Source organism: Dipodomys merriami, unplaced genomic scaffold, assembly GCF_024711535.1.
Source record: "Dipodomys merriami isolate MVZ:Mamm:240054 unplaced genomic scaffold, mDipMer1.0.p SCAF_97, whole genome shotgun sequence".
Taxonomy (NCBI): domain Eukaryota; kingdom Metazoa; phylum Chordata; class Mammalia; order Rodentia; family Heteromyidae; genus Dipodomys; species Dipodomys merriami.
In genome coordinates this window covers 3,124,865-3,140,503 of record NW_027206590.1, presented here as the reverse complement: position 1 = coordinate 3,140,503, position 15,639 = coordinate 3,124,865, and the positions used below count along the sequence as shown (strand labels likewise).

Genomic DNA, 15,639 nt, shown 5'->3' with positions numbered 1-15,639 from the left:
TCATGTATCCCTGTACCCAGCTTATTGGTTGAGATGGGTTCTTTCTAACTTTTTGCCTTATCTGAAATTATGCCACAACTTTCCAGTTATTTCTGCCTCTAAAGTAGCTGAGATTGTAGGCATTAGCCACTGTGCTGGACATTTTAAGAAGAAAATTGGCATGTCAAGGTCCTCTTTCCTAGAACCTAGGAGATTGGTGCCATGCACCCAAGTAAAAGTATGTTGGCAGAAACCGGAAGTTGGAAGAAGCTGGAACAGACTTTTCTTAAATATAGTGCACCCTCATGTTTTAGACTTTTGGCCTCCAAAGATATATTAGATATGACGGGATATTGGGGTATCAGGTAAGTATTAGGACCTCCAACTGGAAAGGAACTCAGTAAGTCCAAGATTACTTCTGCAGAATGGTGTGTCATCAGCCAAAAACTGGCAAGCAAGCACATAGCGCAGGAAACTGCTCCTTTTTAATCCCTAATGTCCTTCTGCCTGGATTGGCTGAGCTCAGGTTCACAATCTGCACACGTTGGCTGGTTTGAAGATGGAAAGATTTTTATAAAGCAGCCATTTAAAGACTTTGAGATAAGAGTAACAGTACACAAATAATTTCAAAGCATATACCTTTTGCTACTTCTTTGTACAATCTGAGGTGTATCTTAATTCTTCTTCCACTTTGGAACTAACATTTAAGACAAAACCTTACAGTTCAAAGCTCCTTCTTTATCCCAAAGCATTTCCTCTTTTCATTTCTTTACTTGTTGATGTCTTAGCAGAATAATCATAAGGGCCAAGCCAAAAGGCCAAAGCAGGAACTGTTAAGCAACTCACTTTGATAGAAAAGACACCTTTTCCCACAGGCCTCAGAGAATCTGTTACCTTCCTCCCTTCCTTTCTTCCTCCCTCCTTCCTTCCTCCTTCTTTCCTCCTTTCTTTCTTCCCTATTCCATCCCTCCCTCCTCCTTCCCTACATCCCTCCTTCCTTCCTTTCCTTCTTATTAGGTTACTAGCATTTGAACTCAGAGTATGTGCCACCATGCCTAGTCCATATTTCTGTTGTTGTAAGCCACCAAGTTTGTACTATAGCAGATATAGAGAATTGTACCACAGATAAAAGGGGGAAAAAATCAAACATGTGGTGCTTGTCTGTAATCTCTGCCATTATAAAGGCAGAGACAGAAAGATTGAGGTTTGAAGCTAGCCTTAGTGAGAGCCTATCTTGAAACCAAGTGAAAAGCAAAAGAACTAGGAATATAGCAGTCCTGAGGCCCTGCGTTCAAGCCTCTCTCTGAAAATAAACAAAAGAAACAAAAACTGTGGTGTTGAAATATATCCTGGACTAGGAGGCTGTCTTTGCTTAACATCAAGGTTCCTGTCCAGGAGAGGAGTGAGGCACGTGTCCTTGGCATCCTTCTTCCCTAATCTTACGTTGAGGGCTCCCTGAACTTCTTTCTTTGTTCTCTTAACTCCTGGGTACAGGGGGCCATCTCTGCCTGGTGTACCTGGCCACTTCTCTCATGGCAATGCTCTTTTCTTTTATATCTGCTGTTTTCTCTTGCTCATTGCAGATGGAGGTTCAGCAGCTTCCAGTCTCTGTGGAGCTCGGGATTCATGTGTGGTGGGAAAATCCACGATAAGCTTTCTTCCTCTGTTACTCTCATCGTCACATATTTGGGGAATCGAAAAACTCCTCAGTGAATAAACTTGACTCTACAATTTTCCTTTATGAAGTTTGCCCTTCATACTTGGCTTAGTCATTTGAGGTCTCTTAGTTTTCCACAGTAAAAGCTTCATTCTCTGTAGAGAAGACTTTGAGAATTGTCCGGGATGGTTATTCACAGTGTTGCGCACATTTGCTAATTAGCTACTAAAATCACAGATGATAGCATCTTAAGACTTTCCTGGAGAGAACTGGACCCATGTTCTTTATCATACAAGTAGGAAAGCAAAAGCCATGATTGTTGGTCTCTGGGATGAATATGACATTGAACTTGGTCTTGCTGCTTTCTCACCTCCTTCCCTTCTCCTCCAAAACTCTGCTAAAATGAAAGATGGAAAATAGCTGTCATTATATTAAATTCCTTAAACAACTACCATTTATTGAGACCATACCATGTGCACTTTTCCCATAGTAAGTCACTTAATTGTCATTACAGCTCTAGGAGGTATATTAGTAGTAAGGGTTTAGACTAACAATGTAGTTGGCCAGACCTTTAAATCCTTTAGTCTTCATTTGCTTGTTAAATTTAAGCCTTATATGAGAGATGGGGATAATATGGCCTCAGCACTGGCCCTCAGTGCATGTTTATAGGTGAATTGAATAGATAAATTAGGGACTCAGGGAAAAACATGTAATTAAGAAATGTTGGTCAATAAAATGTTAGTTGAACCAAGGGGCCGGGTTTATGGTTAAGTTAGGCCTATGGCATCAACCTTTTGGTTCTACCATTTGCTCTCCTGCAAAATGAGTTTATATCTGCTTTAAAAGATTGTTCTCTGGGTGCATGGGGTGGTAATATAAGTAATGTTCTGGTATAGTTTGGGAATGGTTTCAGTGTGTATCATAGTTTGGGAGTATGGTCATGCTGAAAGCTGTTTAGGAGTTGAGTGGAGCTGTTGAGTCCAAATCATTGAGGAGATGCCCTTGGAAAGGACTAAGATTGTTTTCTTTGAACCTTTGAGTTCTAGGGATTCCTTTTTACCAATGTGATCTCTTCTCTTAAATACTCTTGCCATTCAGTTAGCTCCTCTTCAGAGCTTAGGACTTCACGAGTCATTTCCTGTCCTGATACTGATGCTACAACCATGCCACTGAATCTCCAGAACCATGAGCTACATAAATCCATTTTCTGAATACAGTTAGTCTGTCCCAGGTATTTGATTACAGTAACTGAACAGGCTAACACAAGAACCTGACATAGCTCCCAGTATATGAGCCCTTGAGGTCAGTCAACTTCCAATTAATTGTAGAAGTTATTATTAGCTGTGAACAGGGCAAGTGAGTAATGAACCATCATTAGGTGGATGGAGTGCTCTGAGGTAACTGAAAACATAAAAACAAAAACTTGCCCTTTAAAACAGGACAGCGCATAGGCATGAAATGTAGATGACTCAGTCTAAACAAGGATATCTTGCCCCAGAGCGCAGCAGAAAGAGCTCTATCTGTAAGTAGCCTGAGTGGAATATTCCTCAGGGTGTTAAGGGTAGATACAATGGGCAGAAAGAACCACTGGCTTTTTATGTATGCATCTGTCCACTGGATATGGGGATGAGCCATTGGCTCTGTGGAGGACAGGAACCAGGGGTATCTCATGACATTGAACCTATCTATTGGAGTAGGCAAGGCTCCATTTTGGAAGCATGAAGGCCTTATTTACTTTTCCAGTTATATATTCCATGTAAACTTGAAAGCTATTGTAATGATTTTTTCCCCCTTAGTCTATATAGTGAGGTGGTTAACTTAGAAAAATATCTGTACCAGGCATTATATTAAGTTCTGGAGTTGCATAAAGAAAATATATGATTTCTGTCCTCAGCTTTCAACTCCTAGGAAACACAGGCAAGGAAGCCAGCAATAGCAGGTATACCATAGTGCTCAGAAGGATTTCTGTTCAACAGCACATCAGTGCATGCACACCGAGTACATATATGTACTGGCAAGGAGTGTGTGTGGTCTAAGTGTAAGCTCAGGAATTCTTCTCTTTATATCATTTGTATTTGTTAGGGTCGATTAGGTTTTATTTATGTGAATGGTGCTAATATCTCCATGGTTGAATTAATAAAGTGTATTTCTAGGGTATGTAACACAGTCATATGCTGATATTATGTATTTGGGTTCTGTCTATGTCACTCATACTGTGGGACTCAAGAGGGTCTTATTGTCTGAGATGTCATATACCCTGTGGCCAACAAAGGTTGGCAAGATCTGTGAGCATTTGTTCATATTTATTTGGTTAAAGGAAGATTCAGAGTCATTGTTCATACTCAGAACCTAAGGACAAGTCAGTCCTGCATATGACTGGGAGAATAAGAGGATTCCTATAGCCTTAATAACTTCCCCATTATGTATGTATGTATGTATGTATGTATGTATGTATGTATGTATGTATGTATGTATGTATGTATGTATGTATGTGTTTGTTTGTTCTGGCACTGGGGCTTGAACTCAGGGCTTTGTACTCTCTTTTGGCTTTTTTTTTTTCTTGTTTGTCCTGGGCTTGAACTCTGGCTTTGGTACTGTCCCTGAATATCTTTTGCTTAAGGCTAGTGCTCTACCACTTGAGCCACAGCACCACTTCTGGCTTTTTTTGAGTAGTTTATTGGAGATAAGAATCTCACAGACTTTCCTGTCCATGCTAGCTTTGAACTGCTCTGATCTCAGCCTCCTGAGTAGCTAGGATTACAGGTGTGAGTCACCAGCACTTAGCTTTCTCTTGGCTTTTTCATTCAAGGCTGGTGCTCTACTACTTGAGCACAGCTCCATTTCCAAATTTGTGCAAGTTAGTTGGAGATAATCTCAGACATTTTTGCTCCGGCTTGCTTCAAACCATGATCCTTAGATCTTAGCTTCCATAGTAGATATGATTACAGCTGTGAGCCACTTGTCCTAGCTCCACATCATTCTGGTGAGATTCATGTTTGAATTCTTAAGCTGTGGAGTTGAATACAAAAGTTCATTTGAATGGGAAGCTTCATGACATGGCCAGAAACATGGACAAGAAATGACAGTCTGACCCATGGGAGAAGTATAAGAAAGCCACATCCATCAGCAGCTGTAAAGGTTTCATCTACATCAGATTGAAACCACAGCATAAGGCTGATGGACCAGACACACCTTTGTGACTCCCACAGGCTCATACCATGGCAGTATAGGGAAATTTAGTGCCACGCAAATGGAGCCAAGGCCAGGCCCTGTGCCCAAAACTGGGGATATATAATTAACCAGAATCATTAAGAAAAATTTAGGATATATTTATTATGTTGATTACAAAATGAGGGAAGTATCTTTTCACTTAGTTAAAACTAAATGTTTTAGCCATAAAAACAGTAAGCCTTTTGTTCTCTAAAACGTCACTTAAATGGAGTTTGCCTAATTGAGGCCTTGCTGTTTATAGTTTTTAATTTCTGTCACATGCCATCTTAATGTTCTTGAGCTTTGGGGGTAGGCTTTTTACTTCAAATGTTACTTTTTTTGTTTGTTTTGTCCTTTATGATTGGTGAAACTTTTTTTTTTTTTTTGTGGTGATACTGGGGCTTGAACTTAGGACCTTGACTTTTTGCAAAAGACTGGCACTCTACCACTTGAGACATACCTCCGCCTCCAGCTTTTTGCTGTTTAAGAGTTTCATAAACTTTTCTGTCTAACTTAGCTTCTAACCATGATCCTCAGATTCCAGCTTCCTGAGTAGCTAGGATTATAGGTATGAACTCCTAGTGCTTAGTAAAGAAGAAATAGTTGATATTTTTCCTTTCCTTTATTTATTTTTATTATTTTTTGACAGCACTTAAGATTGAACTCAGGCCCTCATGCTTGCCAGGCAGGTGTTCTACCCCTTGAACCATGCTACCCAGACCTAGGAATTTCTAGCAATGTATTTAAAATTGAAGTCATTTGAGGTAGGTATATGTATGCACACCTGAAAACACAAACACATAACACACACACACACTTGCACTTGCACCTTTCTGCTTGGAGAAATAAGGACGTCAGCAGAAGTGTTCTGTGATTGGAGCAGGGAGGGTGCAAGTGTGGTTTGGAGTAATCTTGCCTAGGATCTCTCCTTTCTTCTTTTCCATATACTTTGGTCATGGTATAGAGTAGCTGGAAAGAAAGCTTCTTGAATACTTTCTGTTCCCTTTCTTTGATGTCTTCCCTACCTTAATAGTTAGACAAACATTTGTTAGACATGGTTCATGATCCCAAGATGTAGTAGGGAAATATGGAGAATGGCTCTTGTACTCTGGGTTCACGGTTTCATGATGGAGAAGGAGTACAGTCAGCCTCAGTGTTCCTAGGGGATGGGTTCCAAGAAACTCTTGACAATCCCAACATCCACAGAAGCCTGATTCCCTCATATAAAACATAATAGTAATTACTTCATTCTTATTCAACCTTTTCTAGGTTACTTTTAGTACCTATTACAATGCAACTGCTATATAAATAGTTCATATTGTAAAGTTCTAGGAATAGTAGTAAGAGAAACTGTATGTTCAGTACAAATGAAATTTCCTTCCTTCCTTCCTTCCTTCCTTCCTTCCTTCCTTCCTTCCTTCCTTCCTTCCTTCCTTCCTTCCTTCCTTCCTTCTTTCCTTCCTTCCTTCCTTCCTTCCTCCCTCCTTCCCTCCCTCCTTCTCTCCCTCCCTTCCCTCCGTCCCTTCTCTCTCTCTCTCTCTCTCTCTCACTCTCTCTCAATTCAGTCCATGAATAGGGAGCCCAGAGACACAGAGGGTTGATTTTAATTCCTTGCTGTGTGGCTATCACTGTTTACAGGTTTATTTTTATTTTTATTTATTTATTCATTTTTATTTTTGTCAGTCGTGGGGCCTGAACTCTGGGACTGGGCACTGTCCCTCAGCTCTTCAGCTCAAGGCTAGTGCTCTACCACTTGAGCCACAGTACCACTTCTGGCTTTTTTTTTGCTTATGTGGTGCTGAGGAATCAAACCCAGGGCCTCATGCATGCAAGGCAAGCACTCTACCACTGAGCCACCTTCCCAGCCCAGTTTCCAGTTTATTAACTCACTTAACCTTGTAGCATCTTGGATTAGTTACCACTTTCTCTACTTCATGATGAAGATGTTGAGGCTTGGAGAAGATAGGCAACTTTATCATTCTCCCCTATCTCCAGCTCAGTTCTTGGTCCAATATCAACCATTCAGCATACATCAGTGACAGAGCTCTAAACCAGTGGACTCTGGGGAGGTTGAAGATTTTTGCTTTCTCTCTTAATCTCTGTATTCCTGGTGACAGTAAGAGCCTGGCATAGATACACTGATGGTACAGAAAAGATCTTCCCTTAACAAGCTTGTTGTCTAGGACTATGAATCAGACAAGATTCATCAGCACAGGCTATCAAGCGTTCTCTGGAGCTGAATGTTCACTGGGGTGGGATTGAGGAGCAGCAAGAGTATTTCAGGAGGGAAATAATGTTGTCAGTGTTAGATAGACAGCGCATTTCTATTGAGCATGAGCAAGGAGGAGAACTGAGGAAGGAGTAAGAATGGAGATAGCTGACCCAAGCAGGTGTCTCAGGAACAGGAAGGAGTTGAGTTCAGATAGTGGGAAGGAGGATGTACTTGGTGTCAGGTGTGTTAGGGTGGAGAAGGGAAGAGAGGGAGGTTTTGGCAGTGAGGTAGGTTTTTGGTGAGTCAGTAGTACGACCTGATTTAGGAGAAAAGATCATCCTGCTTTGGATAGAATGAGAACTTGAATTTCAGTGTTAGATCAATCAGTTCTAGATTCAAACTGTTTTACCACTTATGTACTTTTTGATCTTGAGTGGAATACTTAACCCTTTCTAGGCCTTTAATTCTTGTAATTGTATCTACCTCATAGGATTATTATAAGGATGAAATAACATCTTATTAGCTATTGATAGTTATTAATAATGAATAGTTACTAATCAATTATGAATATGGATGCAGGGAGGTGTTGAAGTGGTGTGATAATTTATAAAGAATTGGGGAAAACGTGGTAGAGAAAATAAAAAGAATAATAATAATGAAACTCTTCTTGTATGCTAAACCCCTTTTTGGCTTTCACAGGAAGAATATGTGGGTTTGATGTTTGTCTCTGCTCTACAGTAGCCAAGATGAAGGAAGCTCTGTCACCATACACATGTGATTTCTCACCTCTTTTCACTAATATCTACCCATCTAGCCAGGGAAAGAACATAAGCAGTAGGGGATGAGAAGTTGTATCATGTCTGCTGACCGCTCACTGTTAGAAGTTGGTCACATGGAGGATGAGGGTGAGAAATGTCTCACTTTATGCCCAGATTGTGGTTGTTCAGTTTGTTACTCTCTACAAATGTCTTGATGTCCAGGTTTTATAGAAATGAATATGCATCTTCAGGGTCACAGTAATTACAGGTTTTATATTTGGGTCATTCTTTCCCTACCATGGACAGATATATGGAAGAATACTTGTAGAGGTATAGACCAAAAGAAATGGATTTAGTATGATTAAGTAAGTAATAAATGTTGTAAATTAATGAATAAGGAGTATTTGAAGGCGAGATAGTTGACTTCAACCCCCAGGTAATGTAAAGGGCTAGTACTTGGTGTGAAGATTTTTATCATAAGCAAAATCAAAGATTTGGTAAGCCAGTGGTGTGGATGAATGGCCTTGGATGGTGGTCACGTTGTGAGAGAAGGGAACCCTGATATTCAGTGGACAGCAGAGGATATAGAGTTAATGTCTAGATGATCAAAAAGGTCATCCAGAGCATTCTTCCATGTGGAATACCTCTTTTCTTTTCTTTTCTTTCCTTTCATTTTCTTTTTTTAAATCAGGGGTGACTGAACTTGGTTGCTGTGGTCAGTACTCTGCCACACAAAGGCCATGTGAGCCCATGTGAATTCATTTGACATTTGGGGGTCCTATAGCCTATGAAATTAATCAGTGTGTTGCTCTTTTTTTTTTTAAATAAGTTCTTTACTGTGAAAATACTGTACCAAGGGGTTACAGTTACATGAGCAAGGTAATGAGTACATTTCTTATCCAGCATTGTTGCCTCCTCTTTTGTTTTTCCCCTACCATCCTATCCTGTCCCTCCCACCTCCTCAACAACTCCCCCCATTCCCTGCCTAAATTGCAAAGTTAGTTTTTCAACATAGCATCTTGTACATCTCATTGTTGCAATGGGTCAACCTGTATCCCTGTTTAAACATTTTGCTTTTTCCCGTCCCCTCCCCAAATTATACCAACATCAAATACAGTGAAAACAGGGGTTATACCATGGGGGGAGGTACATACAAAGCAACAAAAAAAAAATCACATGGTACCCTATAAATATGTTAGAAACAATAGCAAGAAAGAAAAAACCACATGTGTCCCTATCTTGGGGTTCATTTTGCTTAACATCATCTTATCTGAGCTTTTCTGCTTGTCTAGACATATACTAGTTATTGCAAATAATGTAAACCATGAGACCTATGTTTCTTTGGGCCTGGCTTACTCCACTTAATATAATTTTCTCCAAGCCTTTCCATTTCCTAACAAATGGGGCGATGCCATTCTTTCTGATGGAGGCACAGAATTCCATTGTGTATATATACCACATTTTCTTGATCCATTCATCTACTGAGGGGCATCTGGGTTGGTTCCATATCTTAGCTATGGTGAATAATGCTATGATAAACATAGTTGTGCTGGTAGCTTTAGTATGGTCTTGTTTGTGATCATTTGGATAAATGCCCAAAAGTGGGATTGCTAGGTCATAGGGGAGCTTTATGTGGAGTCTTTTGAGGAACCTTCATACTACTTTCCAAAGTGGTTGAACAAGTTTACACTCCCACCAACAATGCAGTAAGGTTCCCTTCTGGCCACATCCCCTCCAGCATCTGTTGTTATTAGAGTTCTTTATTATAGCCATTCTAACTGGGATGAGGTGGTATCTCAATGTTGTTTTGATTTGCATTTCTTTTATGGCTAGAGAGGTTGAGCATTTCTTCATGTGTCTACTGGACGTTCTTACTTCCTCTTCAGAGAAGTTTCTCTTTAAGTCTTTAGCCCACTTATTTATCGGGCAGTTGGGAATTTAATATTTTTAGTTCCAAGTATATTTTAGATATGAGACCCTTGTCTGTTGTATGACTAGTGTTGTTCTCTTCAGCCAGGCAGTCTTTCAAGTTGTTTTGAGACTCCAGATGATTCAGTCTAGTAGATAATATTTATTGAACATATAATGTGCTCAGGCAATTGGGATACTGCCTCCTGGGATTTTAACAGGGAATAGGAATGAGGGAATGATAACCTGCCTTCTCATCCTGCTGAATTCTGGGAGTCTTGAGCCAGTCCCTGGGTACCCTGGTCCTCAGATATCTTATTGGGCTAAAAAGAGAGGCGTAGGCAAGCTTGCTTCATTTTGATTATTCAGGACATATTTGTACCAAGTGTTCCAGTTCACAGAGCATGAGAGGGCAGGAGAGGTAGCTCCTGCCTTCAGGAAGTAGAAGGAATGGAATTAGCACCACCATTCTGTAGGTGCTCACAGCGACTTTGATGGATATTGATGGCACATGCTCATTGTACTGGCTGTTCTCAGGGCTCTGACAGAAAGTAGCCAGTGTTGCTGGCCCTCAGGTGAGGAACCCTTATTGCACTTGCCCAACCCACTCCCTTTCCTCTTAATCGTCCACTCAGAGTACTTATTTTGAATGTGTAAAATTTATCAGGGTTTGGAGAGTGGACCACATTACAAGGTACTGGTTCCCATGGGAGTACATTCTCCTTGGAGTGATTGACTATAAATATATAAGCAAATACAATGAACAAAACTGAAGGCCCTAGCACGGTATAGGGGATGACTCTTGATGGACCTAGTGGCAATGGGTTGTCCTGTAGAGGGATCAGGAACTGCTGTGCAACTCTTAAGAACCACATACGAGTAGAAATGTGAACTATCTCTGTGTGCAAGGTACAAAACTAAAGCACAGAACTTAGTGACAGAAAATAAGTTTGGGGCTGGAGTCTGATGCAAGGCCTTTGCTGGCAAAGATCTTCCTCCCATGGAATGAAGCTACCTTCACCACCACATTGCCCTGCCCTTACTCCCTCCCTTCGCTCCCTCCTTCAGCTTCTCCATCTATCATAAGTGGATAATGATTTTGTCCTACCTTACTGCTGACCCCCTCAATAATATTGACCTAGCAAGGAAGTGTAAGGCATAACTAATAAAAATGACAATGAAGCATTTGCCAATAGAAGGTGTGCTGCTGCATGCTAATACTGGTGAGAGCCTGTCAGCAACTAGAGGGCAGACTTATTAGCATCTACTGAGCCTTCAGGATTCCTCTCCCCAACTTGACAAGGCAGCCAAGTTCACTTCTAGTGTCTCTGGCCTCTGGATGTTTGCTCTGATACCTTTCTCTGTCTCCTTTTATGTGGGCCTGTCGTTGACTTGAAAAGCTCTTTAGTGTTGTGAATTGGGCCTGACAGTCACAAGAATGGTGAGATCTGTGCCAAAGATCTCCTGGTCTAGATAGGGGAGAGAGCCAGGTGAATGACCAAAGAGCAGGAGAGAAGGTAACATCCAAGATAGATCTACAAATAAGAGGGCTGTAGGAGCTCCTTAGCTTGGACGGATGGACAGGAGAGGGCTCGAGAGCCAAAAGGCAAAGTTCCAAATATGGTTCAGTACAAGGTCAGTAACCTGAACTCTGGAGCCCAGCCCCTGCTTTCTGGCTGCTGGACCTCAGACAATTATTCTGTCTCTGTGACTACATAGTGGACTAGCAATACTGTCTACCTCATGGGGCTGCTGAGAGCATTAAGTGACTTAATAAACTCATAGTGCTTTGAACAATATCTGAACCATGAGCACAGGTGTCATTATGGCTGAAGACCTGCAGAGTGACTAAAGTGGATGCAAGGCTTAGGTAAGTGGCAAGATGTGAACAAAGTTGTGATCCTGGAAGAGGAGACATTCAAGGAAACCACTGAGTCCTTAGTGTATGTATTTGACAATACATGCATACTTATATATACACGTGTGTGTGTGTGTGTGTGTGTGTGTGTGTGTGTCTGTGTGTCTGTGTGTCTGTGTGTCTGTGTGTCTGTGTGTCTGTGCCTGTGTGTCTGCCAGATTTCTGCATATCACTCACAGTGTTGTAGCTCTAGGGACCAATTGCATTGGGAGAAGCCAGGTTTAAGAGAGTGTCTTGGAACCAGGCATTAGTGGCTCATATCTAGCTACTCAGGAGGCAGAGAACTGAGGATTGCAGTTCAAAGCCAGCCCAGGCTAGAAAGTCCATGAGACTCTTATCCCCAGTTAACCACCAGAAAACTGGAAGTGGCACTGTGGCTCAAAGTGGTAGAGCCTTGAGCAAAAGAGCTCAGGGACAGCTCCAAGGCCCTGAGTTCAAGCCCTACTACCAACCATGAAAAAAATAAAAATATCTTGGGAGACACATAAAGGAGGTTGACAGTCAGTCATACCAACTTTTCCTGGAGAGCATTTTGGAATTTGAGATGACTAGTTACAAATGAACTCTTAAGTTGTGGAAAAGATAGTAGTTTTGGTGGCTAGACTAGTGTAGCTTTGAATCTTGGCCTCCACATGTCCACTGTCTGTCTTTCTGCCCATTTCCCTGTCGTGATATGAATGTCCCTAATGGATAATTTGAAATCCTAACCTCTAAAGTTATGGCAACCTTGGGAAATGGGGCCTCTGATTAATTCATGAGGGCAAAGCTATTAAGATTGGGATTTGTGCCCTAACAAAATGATACCAGAGAGCTTCATCCCTTCAGCTATAAGAGGACACTGAAAACATGATTAAAATGTAGGCCCTCATTAGGTAGGGAAGTTCTTGCCACCTAGACCTTGGGCATCCCCTTCCTTGGAACTGTGAGAAATGAATGTATGTGCTTCATAAGCATCCAGCCTATGAAATTTTGTTACAGCAGCCTCAATGGACTGAGATTCTATCTTTCATGTATCTGTCTGTCTACCTACCTATTAAATATCATATCCATTCATCATCTATATTTGTCTGTTTACCTACCTACTTACCCCACCTACCTATCTATCTGTAGCCAAGGATGAAACTAGGTTTGGAAATTCAGCCCTGAGTGGTTCAGATTAGATTGAGTTTTTGCTATTCATTCTCACTCAGTCCACATGGGGTTCTAGCTGATCCAGGCCTTGAACTTCCATTTTGACCTATTCTGTTTGTAAAAGCAATATGGGACTCTTGAACAGTAGGCTATATCTTTGTGTGCTCATTTAATGGAAAAATTGAATGCAAAAAAGGAGAAGTTTGGAGATAATTGGACTCAAGAGAGTTGCCTGTTTTGTGTGTGTGTGTGTGTGTGTGTGTGTTTTTTTTTTTGAGGTGATGAGCAGTTGATAGTCTCATAAGAAATGCTTATGATGGTCTACAAATGGCTTAGCCACTGAATCCCTGACTTTCAAAGCAGCTCTCCCAGAGGGGTTTTTCATGTAGTAAAATGTCCTAGTCTTTACAGAAGTATGAGGCTGAACACTTGCAGCTCTGCATGGGTGTCCACACAGCTGTGAACCTGTGCAAGCCTTCCAGTAACATCTGCTGTGGTTTTACAGGAAGATGGGAGTTCACATCCTTGCTTCTTATCCTTTTCATGATTCACTCTCTTCTGTGAGGTTATATGCGTGTATGTGAGTCCCTAGGCTGTGCTGACTGACAGTTATCTGAACTTTCTATGATATGACATTCCCAAGAATGGACCTTAGATAAAAGAATCTTTTTTGCATTATAGAAGCCACTGTCACCAATCACTCATCTGCTTATCGTAAAACAGGCTAAGGCAACACAGTACATTTCCTCTGATGGCAGGTTCTCCCGGCATGAGGAAAGGGACATAATTAGAAAATGGACAATATTCACAGAGCATTTACTGAGCCTGTTAATGAGGTTTACATGAAGGCTTCCAGTGAATTAATGAAGAGCAATGATTTTGGCATTCCTGTTGAACAGCTGGACAGCTTGATAAGGGAGCCGGTGAGAGTCCTTGGCGTAGACCAGGTGAGGAGAACCAAGGGACATTCTAGCTCTTGTCTCTATCCTTTTTTGGTCTTGGAATCCTGGAGAAGCGGAACAAGCTAAACTTGAAGACAGAGAGTCTCCATGAGGAAAGAGAAGAGGCAGCTAGGCTTGGCTGTGGCCGTGCATCTCCCTTTGACTCTGCCTCAGAATGTAGCCAGTGTTAAATCTCCTTCTTTCTTCAGGTATTCTCATTAGGGATCTGGTGACATTTGGAGAAAGTAGGGGTCTGGGTGTCCATCCTGACCCATTACAGCATTTCTGTGAGTTCCTTCGATATGTCATTTGCACACGAGTTGCAGTTTCTTTCCATCAATAAACTGCTGTAAGGATCAAATGGAAAAGTTGGTTATGCCTATGTTAGATCAATCAGAAAAAATTCTCCAGAGCTACAAAACCAGTAAGATGATATAAACATACATATAGACAGAAGCTAGCTGTTATTTTTGTAAAGAATTGGCTCGTGATTGTGGAGGGTGACAAATCTGAAATCTGTAGGTCAGGCTGGCAGGCTAGCAACACAGGCAGTTTTTAAGGCGGCAGTCTAGAGCAGAATTATTTCTAGGATATTTCTTGTAGGACCTACAATTGATTGATGAGGTCTACTACTATGATCTCCTTTTCTTAAAGTCAACTGGTTAGAAATGTCAGCATAGTTTTCAGAATAACAGCACAATGACCCCTACTGTAGGTTGGATGAAGTAAGTAGCTGGAGTGTCTAGCCTAGCCAAGTTGACGTTCGGCACTAGCCATCATAGTTATCATCATTGGTGTTGATATATCAAGACTCAACTAATATGCTTGGGCTTGAGGAGAATGACTTGAATGATAGATACTCTCAGAATAGGTTGTCACTCCATCAGGCTAGCCTTTGTCCGATAATATACTGGAGTTCAAAATAATCAAGTCAGCATCATACAAAGTGTTAGTTTTGGAAGTCAAGCAGGGGGACTGAGAAGGTGGCTCAGTGGTAGAGCGCTTGCCTTGTATGCATGAGGCCCTGGGTTCGATTCCTCAGCACCACATAAGCAGAAATAGCCGGAAGTGGTACTGCTCAAGTGGCAGAGCACTCGCCTTGAGCTGAAGAGCTGAGGGACAGCGCCCAGGCCCAGAGTTCAGGCCCCGCGATCGGACCAAAAAAAAAAAAAAAAAAAAAAAAGAATGGAAGTCAAGCAGACTTGACTTAGAATCTTTTTTTTTTTTTTTTTGGGGTCCAGTTGTGGGGACTGAACTCTGGGCCTGGGCACTGTCCCTCAGCTCTTCAGCTCAAGGGTAGCACTTTACCACTTGAGCCACAGCGCCACTTCTGGCTTTTTTCTTTTTGCTTATGTGGTGCTGAGGAATCGAACCCAGGGCCTCATGCATGCAAGGCAAGTGCTCTACCACTGAACCACCTTCCCAGCCCCTTGACTTAGAATCTTGAACCAACTTACTCCTTATTTTCCATTGAGATAAGTAATTTAATCTCCATAATGCATGTATTAATTTTCTTCTCCTTTAAAATGAGGAAACTAATGTTGATCTTTTAGCCTTGTTTCAAGAGGGGAATTATTTAAACCTTTAGTTTCCCTCACTGTTTCCCTTTTTCTTTATTTATTGAGTATTCATTGGATTGTTATAATGTCACATTTGTCTTCTACTCTAAAGATTTTCCCATAAAGAGTTTAAGGTAGATGTTGAGAGTATTGTAAAGTGTAAGAGTTTGGAAAAGCTGGGACTCTCAGTCAAGATGAAAAAGAGAATAGAATGGCCTGGATATCTTATATTCACAGTGAGCATGCATCTCATTTCATGAGATCTTTAATGAGAAGATAGAGCATCCTGAAGTAATGCTTTGTCACTGCCCGAAAAGGACAAAAGTTGTTTTATTCCCCAATGTGAGTATGTTAACATTTCACCAG

The 15,639-nt window shown here is 41.3% G+C and overlaps 1 protein-coding gene across 8 annotated transcripts in view; it reads left to right on the top strand.

The window, feature by feature from the left end:
* The window catches only part of Large1 (LARGE xylosyl- and glucuronyltransferase 1), a 461,800-nt gene that overhangs the window by 84,588 nt on the left and 361,573 nt on the right, over positions 1-15,639 (top strand). The window lies entirely within an intron of this gene.